This window comes from Sinocyclocheilus grahami, unplaced genomic scaffold, assembly GCF_001515645.1.
Source record: "Sinocyclocheilus grahami isolate Dianchi unplaced genomic scaffold, SAMN03320097.WGS_v1.1 scaffold562.1, whole genome shotgun sequence".
Classification (NCBI taxonomy): Eukaryota; Metazoa; Chordata; class Actinopteri; order Cypriniformes; family Cyprinidae; genus Sinocyclocheilus; species Sinocyclocheilus grahami.
Genome location: NW_015505741.1, coordinates 92,951 through 106,962, shown reverse-complemented (window position 1 = coordinate 106,962; position 14,012 = coordinate 92,951). Strand labels below are relative to the sequence as shown.

Sequence of the window (14,012 nt, the reverse complement as noted above, 5' to 3'; positions counted from 1 at the left end):
CAGGGCTGTTGTCGAAATTATATGCGCTGGGTCGGCCCTCGAGTGTGGAGAAGGCTACATTTCCTCCGGTGAGTGGAGAGATGTCGCTAAACTCATCTGTGCACAGAGTCTGCTGCTCGTCCTCACCAGTGCGAATGAAGACGCGGTTGATCTTGCTGTAGGTCTTCTCGCAGGAGCCGCTGTAGTACTGGTAGGGAATCCAGGGTCCGTCTTCACTAGTGCGCTTGTAGATGGTAAAGCTCTCAGGACGACTGGTGTGAAACTTCAGACGCACATAGGTGATGTCGAAAGCCTTGCCTAGAAGAAGAGAGAAGGCAATATAAGGCACTGAATACTGCAGTTTAATCTTCATTCCTTCAAAACACATTAAAAACACTCAAATTTAACACCATAAAGCAAAACGGAGATGGACGGATCCTAACAAGTCCTAATATTTAAATGGAGAATGCAACCAATTTTAAATAGTTGGGGTGCAGAGTCGGCACGCATTGCATGGGAAAGTTACAGATAAACATATGATCAGGTAGAGTGAGGATATCCAGCATATATTTAGGTAAACACAGAAGTGAGATTAGTGATATGTGCTCTATAATGTACAGAGAATGCAAGGCAGATATCACACAGATAGACTGTTAGTAGTGTCTGCAAACTAAACAGAGTTCAGATAAAGCGGAAGATGACTGGATACCATACACTTTCTTTTCTAAATAATCTGTGCTTCGGTACGGCCCACTAGCAGATAGAGCTGGATTCAAGGACTGGATAAGACACTAAGTCAGCACTGCAGGTGCCAAACATACACACATCTCTGAAAGATTGCACTGAAAAAGGGATCAATGTTAAGCAGAAAAGCCTGATATTATACACAGCTGGCATAACGCCTTGCAAACATAACCTTGTTCCACTGAAAATGCCTAAGAGCTCCTTCCTGTCTGATAAGATCTGCAAATCTGTGCCCTCAAATTTCCATTGTTCTGCTCATTTTTTCCCTCTAGCTGCTAAAATAATTAGGGCTGTAACCACCTTAGAAATATGAGGGGGACGTCCCAATTTTCAAATGATTGTGACATAATATTTTTGGTGTATTTATTCAAAGTACAATTAAATGTATAATTACAATGACTTGAATGCACTACTTCTATGATGAGCAGGTTTTTAATTGATTATTTTTTTTAGCTTAAAAACACTTTAAAGATCATTTTTAAAAATAACGTATTCAAAATTTAAAAAAAAAAGTTTTATTTGACTGTTACACCACATACACTACCCTTCAGTTTCAGAACTTGGCACTTGTTTTAAACTTGTTTTTTTTAATCTCTTCTTTTAAACTCTCTTTTTATCTCTCTGCCACAATTGTAATCATTTCATCATCAACCAGCCTGAAATCCTTCTTTTCACTATTTAACGCATAACATGCAATAAAACATTGTCTTGTAAAAAGACGAGCATAATCTCACACTTTTTTTTTACAAGAAGCGTAGTTTTTTGTGCTAGTCTGGATTTCAGCAGCTTTGCGAGGTCTTCCAGCAATTATATGGAGCGTGTAAAAACATATTTTTGCATGTCTGAGCAAGCTATGTGTGTTTGGGAGAAACTGCAATCGGGGCCAAATGGAAATGGTATGGAGAGACAATTTGTTTAGTGTGAAGAAAATGACACCATCTTTTAACAGGGCCACAGGGGGGCCAATGTTTGCTTTAGCAAAGAATTTGCTCTCCAAACAAATCCGCAAAAACTAGGGACAATGTGTGTTAAGTAAATACACAGAGATTGCATCAAAAAGTTAAACTGCAGCTAAAGCAGGGACTGATTTTAAGCAATGACTAAGAGACTCATACCTTGCAGCAGTCTCTAAGGGTATTAAGGCTGTTAACATGAAAATGAACTTGCTGACTTTTAGGAGCCCCATGCACACATCATGCTGTCAAGGTCAAAGTTCAACAGAAGTGAGAGAGATTTTTACAATAGGGCGTAAGCTTTCTGCTTTTCTGTCAGTGAATGAGTTGAAAATACCTCACGTAGTGCTTAACAAAAGTTGACAATGACTCAAAAGGTGAATCAAAGACTTCAAAAGGTTCATTCACCAAAAAATAGCTAGCTGTCATGATCCAAAAAGTATGAAAGGGGACATCGGATGCCCATTTTCCACAAGTTAGTATGATTCTTTAGGGTCTTCATGAAATGTCTGCAACATACTTTGGATAAAATTCTTTGGTAGTGTAGTAGTGTAAAACCCTTTTTACCTTGTCAAAAACTGCTCTGTTCACAGTGACCTGTTTTGGTGCATGTCTCCTAATGAACTAATGAACTCTGCTGACCCCGCCCCTCTCTTCTGTGGGGTGACTAACCATTCTCATGAGACTGTAAACTTGAGACCGCGGAACTTGCTAATTAGCACATTATTAGGAAAGGTGATTTGCAAAGATTCATAAAAAATCTTATACTCACTTCTTCTGTAGGTGAAGCTGGATCACGAACAGTGTTGGTTGTAATTAGTTAGTAATTAGTTACTGTAATTTAATTATGTTTCCCTTGAAAAAGTAAAGTAAGGGATTACTTTTATTTTTTCTGTAATTTAATTAGTTACTTCTTATGTAATTGAACTTAATACTGTGTATAGACTGTAGATCATACATATACAATGCAATCGTGGATTTAACATAACAATTTAAAGTTTATCCTTAAAATGCATGCTTTTATCTACCCTTCTCACTTTTAATACTTTGAGTTAATAAGAATATTGGTAACACTTTAGTGTCCAATTCTCACTATTAACTAGTTGGTTATTAGCATGGATATTGGGATATTGGTTGTTTATTATTACTTAAAAAGCACATATTAATGTCTTATTCTGCAAGACCTTTTTCTAAATCCTTAATCCTACCCAAATCTTAAATTTAACAACTACTTTACTAAGTATTAATAAACAGCAATTAGGAGTATATTGAGGCAAAAGTCAAGTTAAGTTAATAGTAAAGTTAGTTAATAGTGAGAATTGGACTCTAATCTAAAGTGTGACCAGAATAATTAATGAGAGTCAATCTGAAAATGGAATGACCATCCCTGTGTCATTCCATTTTATTACACATAACTTAATTTCTGAACGTATTTGTTTTTTAATTTTCTTTGTATGTATGGATTACTTGGGTTGTTACCGACATCTGGTGAAAATTTCAACAGCACCTTTAGAAATATATTTACTGGGAAAAATGGTGATGTGTTCAATACTTATTTTACCCGCTGTATATATATTCTATTTATTTTATTTACCTTTAAGTAAATTTGTGCTTTTTAGTGTTAATCATGTTCATTTTACAGTATGTTTGACAAATTTTTATAAAATTCAGTTTAAAACTATCCAAATAAAGCCAGGTTTTGTCTTCTGTGGCAAACAGCAACAGTTGTAAAGTTGATCAGTAAAGTTATTATGGTGAAGCTTTGTGGAAGTTTTGTTGTTCATGGCACTGTAGAAGAAAACTGGATGACACTGAGAAATACAATTTAGTGTTTTATACAGTATGATCTCTGAAATCTGATATACTGTATTTATATAGCTTAGCTTTAATGGTTACTTGAAGTCAGTTCAGATCTTACATGTTATTTTGTGACTTGGGTTTTTAAACAGACCCACTAGACCAGGGATGGGCAAACTTGGCCCTTCCAGGCCACTTTCCTTCAGAGTTTAGCTCCAACCCTAATCAAACACACCTGAACCAGCTAATCATTGTCTTCAAGACTACTCGAAGGCTACAGGCAGGTGAGTTTTACCAGGGTTGGATCAAATCTCTGCAGGAAAGTGGCCTGGAAGGGCCAAGTTTGCCCATCACTGCACTAGATCCACTAGAATTTTTCACATTTTATGATTGTGTGGAAAAATCTGCAGAAATCTGAAGAATTGATTGAAGTATGGTCAAATGTGTTAAAACAACACTTTGAGAAGCTTTAAGTCTCTTATTTGAATAATAAGTTATTTCAGTACTGTTCGCAAAATATGTTATATAGCGATCTGTGCATTTGCACCCTTTCTGCTTTCAGTGGGTCTCCACTGCATGAGACAAATTACTGTGATGTAATTTAGCAGCACTAAGGCGTCTTGAAGGTCTGTCGTGTAGCAGAAATGGAGGTTGTTGGGGATTCAGTGCTAAGGCCTGGCTTTCTGAAATGGAGAGAAACGGGTAGCACAAACAGAACCATAGCCACTAGTGCACAGAGGAGTTGCTAGGTAACAGGTAGCATACAGTTATGTAATGCGCCACACTCCCAGTTTACATGTTTTATGGTATTCCTCTGGAGAACTGGAGCTATCTCAGGCACATCGAAGTTTCCCTTAGCACATCCACTCAGACCCAGCAGATCCGTGTTCTCTGAACTCTTCATGCACTCTCAGTCATCAGTCTGAAAAATCAGGGAGGTGGAAGCACGTAGTTCCTTAATTCTGGTGTTCTTGGTGAGGTTATGCATGGAATACTGTGTCTTGTAGCATATGCAAAGGGTTTTCCTGTTCATATTTTATGTTGTACCAATCTGAGATGCTGATCTTTTACTGGAAGATTCATTAAAATGACACATTCAAAAACGCTGTTCATTGCACAGAGACTGTTATTTATACATGATTTTTATTCATTTGTCCCAATTGTCATCGGTTTCTTGGACAATTCAGCCCAAATGCCCAAATGTAGTTCAAATTCACAGGTCCTCTCAGTGAATTTGAGAGACCTTCTAGGGTTTTTTTTTTTTTTACCTCTATTAATGGATAATATACAATTAGCTGTCATTATCACAGTATCAACTTATACATATAACATTTTTAATAAATGCTGTTGTTTTTTTTCTCAATATCACAAAATCCTGAATAAAAATGTATCACGGTTTCAATAAAAATGTTAAGCATTTTTAACATTGATAATGAAAAATATTTCTTGAGCACCAAATCAGCATATTGGAATGACTTCTGGAATGAAGAATGAAGACTGGAGTAATGATGCTGAAAAGCTTTGCCATCACAGGAATAAATTACATTTTAAAATATATTAAATTAGAAATATATTTACACACTATCTTTTGTTTTCTTTCGTTTTCTTTTTTTATTTATTGGTGATTAAGATAAACTCTGACTGGCTCATATTTCATCCACAAGTGTAGTAAATGAGATTCTTGGTGTAGCATTGTAGTTAACATGCATTTTTATTCTGTCTGTTTTACAGTATTATTTCACAGTCATCTTCAACCATGAGAATCAGAAGGCTCTGGAGCTTCGTACAGAAGATGTTAAGGACTGCGATGAATGGGTGGCAGCAATATCACATGCCAGGTAAGTAAACAATTCAGTGAAATTTGAAAAGATCACATTTACTGTTGTCTACTTCAGTGGACAGGAAGGAAAAGGGATTAAATTGCCATGTTTGTTGCTACTGTAGCCTGTTTTGGTTATGCATATGCTCTGTTTTTTGCAAAAATATACATTTTTGTGCATTTTCACCAAATTCCTGTAAGTTCAGTCCTTATTCCTATGTTTTTTTTTCTCCACTAAGGATGACTTGATTTAGACAAGAACTTGCCTGTAGAGAAAAGAAGACTGTCTTCTCATAATGGCAGGATTCTCTGCTTAAGTTTATGCTCCATTCACACAGCTTAAATGTGAAGGGGGAAAATAAATAAAGAGGAGGATATTTCGCGAAGTGGACAGATTCCATGTCTCATTATCTATAATTAGCCTGAAGCTTGTTTAAGCAGCCTTGGATGTTGCAGAGGTTCTGTTGGAAATATTGTTTATTTTTAGTAATGAACTTTAGCAATGAATTTGAATTCTCTGTTGGGAACTAACAAACAAAGCACAACATGTTGTGCCTTTAATAACAAAGAGCCGTAATGCAGTCAAGGACAAATGTGCATTTTGATATGTTTTCATTCTGTTCACGTTCATGTGAGAGTTAAGGCATGAAGGGTTAGCCTTGTTTATATACAATATACGGTTTCAGAAATATATCCAATTGTTTTATAAGGTGAAAGAACTGTGCATTTTTGCACAGAAATTAAAAATGAAACATAATCAGATTAAATTATGTTTTTTACTTGTTGGTTTATTACTGTGATTAGTAGTTTAAAATATTTTAATTTTTTAAAAATCTTTTTGCCTTGTATGAATTGACATGACCATGTCAGGATTTTCTTTGAACCAAGACTTTCTGAGTTCTGAGAATCATAGTGGACGCAAATAATAGCATATTGCATCATTACACCAAATACGCAAAATAATGTTCTTTTTAGCAACATCATACGACCCCTTTAACATTTGATATGTAATAGCAAAAAAGCTTGATAAAATACACTACACGTTTCAGTTAATGAAGTTTGTTACAAAACTGCATTTCCCATCATCCTTTGTGTCAGTTTTAAAAAGACAAATAAGGATGATTATTTGCTCTTTATTTTGATGCACTAGCACTAAAAAAGCTTGCTTACTAAAAAACAGAGAAAGAAATATGAAATTGCTAAACACATCCATCTTATTAGAGACTTTTGTCACTTTGATTAATTTACATCACTTATTTCTATTGTCACTACTAAGACACTGTACACTACCGTTCAATGTTTTTTTTTTTTGTAAAGAAAATTATATTTTTATTTAACAAGCAGGTTAATTTCATCAAAAGTGACAATAAAGACATTTCTCATCACAAAAGTGTGATGTATTTCAAATAAATCATGTTCTTTTGAACTTTGTAGGTTTTGCAGGTATTAAATAATACACACTCAGAAGATACTCTTTCATAATCAGAAGGTGTTGTTTATTTTTAAGGAGAAGCGGTTCTGTAGAGCTGGTCTGTGTTTGTGATGAGGGAGGATGGTGCTCCGTTCTGGTCTCAGTCTGTATTGGAGGACTATTTTGGCTGTTTATCTCTGGATGCCCTGCAGCAGTTCTAAATCTGTGTGCATAAACATGAAGGCGTCTGGATTTGCTTGCTGTTTTGAGATAAGCGCTGCTCCAACAATTCTGTTTAATTGTTGAATTTGAGCATTCACAGTTTGCTCTGATAAAGTGTGTGCTTATGGGGCTACATGTTAACACTGTGTCTCTGCTAATGAGCTTTATTTCTAGTATAACGTGATGTTCCTCATTGTGCGGAGTGTATGTGTGCGCACTGTGTGTGTATTGGTGTCCTGTATGCCTTTGTTGGATGGATGTGTATGTGTGTGTTTGTATTCATATGTGTTTGTGTGTTCTGTGTGCAGCTACAGAAACCTGGCTACCGAGCATGAAACACTCATGCAGAAGTACCTCCATCTACTCCAAATCGTGGAGACCGAGAAAACAGTTGCTAAGCAACTTCGACAACAGATAGAAGATGGGGAGATTGAGATTGAACGTCTAAAATCAGAGGTAAAATTTGTAATTCAAAGTGCAGTAAGGATTGTTTATCTATAGTGAACATGCCAAAATCCAGTAGAATATATCAGCAGTTATACTGCATATCAAGATGATTCTACCTCTCAGAAGTGAAAATGTTGTCTGGGAAATAAGTGCAAAACTAAATATTCAATGCTTTGTCTGAACAGCGAGTCAAATTGTTTAAGAAAGCCCGGTATGAAAAGGTTGGTTTCAGGTTCACCTGACTCGAACATGGTTTACATAAGATGTGATCACACAAAAGAATTTAAAAAAATGCATTGGTTACCCTAGTGAAATATAAATAGGCTTACTTAAATGTATTTGAAATACATGTATTTAATTCTAAGTATACTACAAATACATTTACATATTTATCTACTTAATAAAATTACCCTGCAGTTGTGCTTTTAATATACTAAACTGGTATACTTAAAGTCTGCTAAATTGGAGCAACAAATTTTGTGCTTAATGCACTTTAATTGTGCAGAAGTAGTGCTAAAGTAACTAAAGATATGCTCAAGTTTATTGCAAGTATACTTTAGGTACACTTTAAATATCTTCTTGTATTTAAAGACCGATATTATTCAAAGATCATACATTCCTCATTAATAATGACATTAAAATACATTTTAGGCTTAATATTAAGAAATGTGCATTGTGCACTAGTAGAGCGCCAAAGAAGTTTTGAGCGATATGTTAGTAAAGATGTGAATAGATTTGAACTATACTTAGTATAAAATAAATGTATTTAAATACAATACTGGCATTATTATGGAATAAGTGGATAAAATATAAAAACTAGTATAATTGGATAAACGTAAACTAACTAAATAACACAAATTAATTTTATGTTTTGATACAGAATATATTATAAAGGTTTATCATGCACTGTAAAAAAAAAACAGCAGCTGTGGTTGCCAGACATTCACTGAAAAATATATGGTGATGAGCTATTTTAGGAATTGTAGGATGGCATATTGGTACCTGTATATTTTACAACCATAAATTTCATGAAGTGATATGATATTAATATACCAATCTACTTCTGTCAAAATCTGCTTTTTACTTTAAAATATACTGATAACCACTATAATAATATAGGTGGCACAATAAAAAAACATGTGATGAATCAGAGTTCATTGTAAATGGCCTGTATAAAAAAACATGGCCAGTACTTATATAGAAACAAATAAATACAAAAGACAAAACTCCATTAATAATGCAATAAACTTGAATAGCAGAATTCCAAAACCATAAATGTTACATTATTTTTCAGTAAAATTGCATATAATGCAATGTTAAACCATTTACAGTTTTGGAAAGGTAAGGTAACTTACACTGTAAAAAATGCTGGGTTAAATATAACCCAGCGCTGGGTTAAAAAGGGACAACCCCAGCTATTGGGTTGTTTTGACCCAGCGGTTGGGTTCAAAACAACCCAATTGCTGGGTCAAAACAACCCAATAGCTGGGTTTGTCCCTTTTTAACCCAGCATTTTTTAGAGTGTACAGTTAACCAATTAAAAGGTTTTACTTTAACACATTTTTTTCTGAAAAAGACAAACTTTCTCCAATGACAGTACAAAATTTTCCACCAAAACTCCAAATCTCTTTAAAACCTTTCAACATTATCCATAAATCTATAAAATTTAAATTCTAGGTGTATTCTAGCTCTAATTATACATTTAAAAAAACACAAGAACATCAGTGTTATTATTTTGCTCTATTTTCCTTTTTCTTGTTACATAGATTGTTACATTAGGTTGTCCCAATAGATAATTTAAAATGATCTACAAAAAATATATACAAAAAAAAAAACTAGTCTGCCTCTCTTATCTACTAGTCCGTTGTTGGATGACTAGTCAATCATCGTGACCCATATTACATGCTCATTTCTTTTCTGAAAAGGAAAATAGTTGAGAGAATGAAAAGTGGTGTGAGAAGCATTTGGTTTTCAAGAGCTTTCTCCAGACTACTTTGCACTTCACTTTGCATCTCTGCTCATAAAAAACGGCTCTCCAGGAAAACTATGATCCCTGCTGTATTCTTCATCAGCCAGATCAAATAGTCATTTTACTTTAAAGTGCAAATGGAGCTGGCTGTATGAAATGGTGTGCTGAATATGCATGACCCCAGATGTATTGTGTGCGTCGCATCCTTGGTTCGCAGCATAATAAACTCTTTCAGTCCGCGTCCAATAAATGGAGCACTCACCTTCAGACTGTGCTGGCCAGCTCCCGTCTCTTTTGTGTCCCCAACGTTTCCCTTTCAAATTGCAGAGCCATGTAATAATTTGAAAGTTTGTGCACCCTAAGTATCGGAAATCACCCGAGTGGCATCTGAGATCTTTGATAGGGCGAGTGTTTGTGCCACACTGTGCTGGCACTGATTTGGCCTGACTCAATCACTTTGTCAGCACGCTGGGAAGTAGTGAGGAAAGGAACTTTTTTGCAAAGGAAGTGTTGACTCTGCCATTTTTATCGCTGTTTTGTTGCAGATCGCAGCCAAGCTCAAGGACAATGAGAAGATTCAGTCGAATCCCACCACTGCACCTAGTGATGATGATTCAGAAATCAAGAAAATCAAGAAAGTAAGACTTTGGCTTTGAATCACACAGCACTAGTCCAAAACCTAGTGAGCTGCTACATAGGTAGCACCCTAACTGTCATTGAAACCTCATAAGTGACTATATATACACTATATATACGTAGTATATGTATATATATACAGTATATATATATAAACATTTGCTATGTGAAATTGCGTGTTCGTTGCAGTACTAAATTAAAACATTTTTATTATTATATTTTATTACATTATTACATTTGTTACATTTTTCAGATTCTGCATGGTGTACTCTTTGTAAACTTATGACCACAACTGTATATTAGATTAAATCATCAAATATTTCTATGGAAAATTTTAAATAGTGAATAAAATATGTGAACTATTTATATATTTAAAATATTTCCAACCACTCACCTCATCATCCATCTTGCATTTTTTTCTTTTTCACTGAGCTCATTGCAATGCTAAAAAAATGTTCAAAACAACCCAATTGCTGGGTCAAAACAACCCAATAGCTGGGTTTGTCCCTTTTTAACCCAGCATTTTTTAGAGTGTACAGTTAACCAATTAAAAGGTTTTACTTTAACACATTTTTTTCTGAAAAAGACAAACTTTCTCCAATGACAGTACAAAATTTTCCACCAAAACTCCAAATCTCTTTAAAACCTTTCAACATTATCCATAAATCTATAAAATTTAAATTCTAGGTGTATTCTAGCTCTAATTATACATTTAAAAAAACACAAGAACATCAGTGTTATTATTTTGCTCTATTTTCCTTTTTCTTGTTACATAGATTGTTACATTAGGTTGTCCCAATAGATAATTTAAAATGATCTACAAAAAATATATACAAAAAAAAAAACTAGTCTGCCTCTCTTATCTACTAGTCCGTTGTTGGATGACTAGTCAATCATCGTGACCCATATTACATGCTCATTTCTTTTCTGAAAAGGAAAATAGTTGAGAGAATGAAAAGTGGTGTGAGAAGCATTTGGTTTTCAAGAGCTTTCTCCAGACTACTTTGCACTTCACTTTGCATCTCTGCTCTTATCTACTAGTCCGTTGTTGGATGACTAGTCAATCATCGTGACCCATATTACATGCTCATTTCTTTTCTGAAAAGGAAAATAGTTGAGAGAATGAAAAGTGGTGTGAGAAGCATTTGGTTTTCAAGAGCTTTCTCCAGACTACTTTGCACTTCACTTTGCATCTCTGCTCATAAAAAACGGCTCTCCAGGAAAACTATGATCCCTGCTGTATTCTTCATCAGCCAGATCAAATAGTCATTTTACTTTAAAGTGCAAATGGAGCTGGCTGTATGAAATGGTGTGCTGAATATGCATGACCCCAGATGTATTGTGTGCGTCGCATCCTTGGTTCGCAGCATAATAAACTCTTTCAGTCCGCGTCCAATAAATGGAGCACTCACCTTCAGACTGTGCTGGCCAGCTCCCGTCTCTTTTGTGTCCCCAACGTTTCCCTTTCAAATTGCAGAGCCATGTAATAATTTGAAAGTTTGTGCACCCTAAGTATCGGAAATCACCCGAGTGGCATCTGAGATCTTTGATAGGGCGAGTGTTTGTGCCACACTGTGCTGGCACTGATTTGGCCTGACTCAATCACTTTGTCAGCACGCTGGGAAGTAGTGAGGAAAGGAACTTTTTTGCAAAGGAAGTGTTGACTCTGCCATTTTTATCGCTGTTTTGTTGCAGATCGCAGCCAAGCTCAAGGACAATGAGAAGATTCAGTCGAATCCCACCACTGCACCTAGTGATGATGATTCAGAAATCAAGAAAATCAAGAAAGTAAGACTTTGGCTTTGAATCACACAGCACTAGTCCAAAACCTAGTGAGCTGCTACATAGGTAGCACCCTAACTGTCATTGAAACCTCATAAGTGACTATATATACACTATATATACGTAGTATATGTATATATATACAGTATATATATATAAACATTTGCTATGTGAAATTGCGTGTTCGTTGCAGTACTAAATTAAAACATTTTTATTATTATATTTTATTACATTATTACATTTGTTACATTTTTCAGATTCTGCATGGTGTACTCTTTGTAAACTTATGACCACAACTGTATATTAGATTAAATCATCAAATATTTCTATGGAAAATTTTAAATAGTGAATAAAATATGTGAACTATTTATATATTTAAAATATTTCCAACCACTCACCTCATCATCCATCTTGCATTTTTTTCTTTTTCACTGAGCTCATTGCAATGCTAAAAAAATGTTTCCTATGTTTTAAAATAAGTTGCACGCTGAAAACAACTATGATTACTTGAAATGCAGCTTAGTTTTGGAACAGAGCAAGCGTCTTATGTTTCATGATTGGTCAAGGTATTTTTTGATGAGTTTGATGTGATTCTTGTTTATGCTGCTGCTCCAGGTGCAAAGCTTCCTGAGGGGCTGGATGTGTCGGCGAAAGTGGAAGACCATCATTCAAGACTACATCCGTTCGCCACATGCAGAGAGCATGAGGAAGAGGAACCAAGTTGTCTTTAGCATGCTGGAAGCAGAGGCTGAATACGTCCAACAGCTCCACATCCTTGTCAACAACTTCTTGAGACCGCTTCGCATGGCTGCCAGTTCCAAGAAACCACCCATAACTCATGATGATGTCAGCAGCATATTCCTCAACAGGCAAGCACCAGTTTTAGCTAGAAATAATCTGCATGCTTGATGCTTAGCAGGAGAAACATTTCAAATGAGTTCACTTTAAAATCTCAATTGTTTCTCCTCAACAGCAGTGAGATTGGATGTCTCCTGCTTCACATATGTTTCTTCTTTGATCTTGTCTATGTGTTTTCTCTGGTGAAGTAGAAGAGATCTTGTGAATGTCTTAGATTTGTCAAATATCAAACTCTAAAGCAAATTCCAATTCTCCCAAGATCAAGTTATCTGAGCTTCGGCGATCCACATTAATTTTATGGCTCTGTGCTCTTGCTTTACCAACAATTGCCTGATTTATGTTTATTTTTATTTCTTCCAATCAATTTTACAAGAAACGTCTGAGACTATTGTACAAAAGGACAGATTAAACTGTCAGAAAAGACATTTTACCAAATATTTATATTAAAAATATATATTTTTTCTTTCTATTCATTAAAGAATCCTGACATTCTAAATCCTAAAAATTATAATTTAGCATATTAGAATGATTCCTGAAGGGTCATGTGCAGTGTTGCAAAGGTTACTTTGAAAAAGTTACCCTATTTAAAATGTAATAAGTAGTGTAAAAAATTCAATTACTTTATGAAAGTAATGTAACTGATTACATTTGATTATTTTTTTATTACTTTTCTAAATTTCTAATGAATGTTTTCAACTGTTAATCATTTTTAAACATTTAAAGCAGGCAGGGTTAACGTTACAGTAGGACTCAAAACTGATTACTGTCACACTTTAAAAATCCTTCATCATTTGAATTAAGATTATAATAATTTAATATGAAAGCACAGCCACCACAAAATCAGACTTAAGCACCTCTTTTTTTACTTTGAGATAGTTCTAAAGGGTTAAATATAGATTTGGAATCAGAAGATAGTTTAATAGATTTGAAATTAAATCTTTGCAGAGCTGTGACAGGAAACACTGGAATCTAACAATGCATTGGAAAAAGAGTTAATATTAAAAATTAAAGCATAAATAGGAAATAAAACAGTTCCCTTTCACGTCAGTCATGACTGACGAATTGGGATCTCGCCCGAGAGCCCAATCACCTTCGAGTGTTAACTAAACAAGCCAATGACAGTTGGCGTGCGTGTTTCGCCACGCGCACCCTGCCCCGCAGCACGGGTATAAAAGGAGAGCGCGTGCAAACACACATCAGCTTTTCGCTTCGGAGCCGAGTCTTCTACAGGACGAATCTCCGCGATTGTTCGAGAGAAACAGCTGGCGTTGGTGTGACGGCGTATCAGCGGGGGTTGCCATCCAGGCTGCTGAAACCTCGGCGGGCTGCAGCTTCCATTCTGCGGTCTCGCCGCAACCTCCCCTGGGCGCTTCAGCGCTCTCTCTAAAAGAGTGT

The 14,012-nt window shown here is 35.4% G+C and overlaps 1 pseudogene; it reads left to right on the top strand.

The window, feature by feature from the left end:
- LOC107556250 (ras-specific guanine nucleotide-releasing factor 1-like) overlaps positions 1-14,012 on the top strand; it is a 47,696-nt pseudogene that overhangs the window by 16,020 nt on the left and 17,664 nt on the right.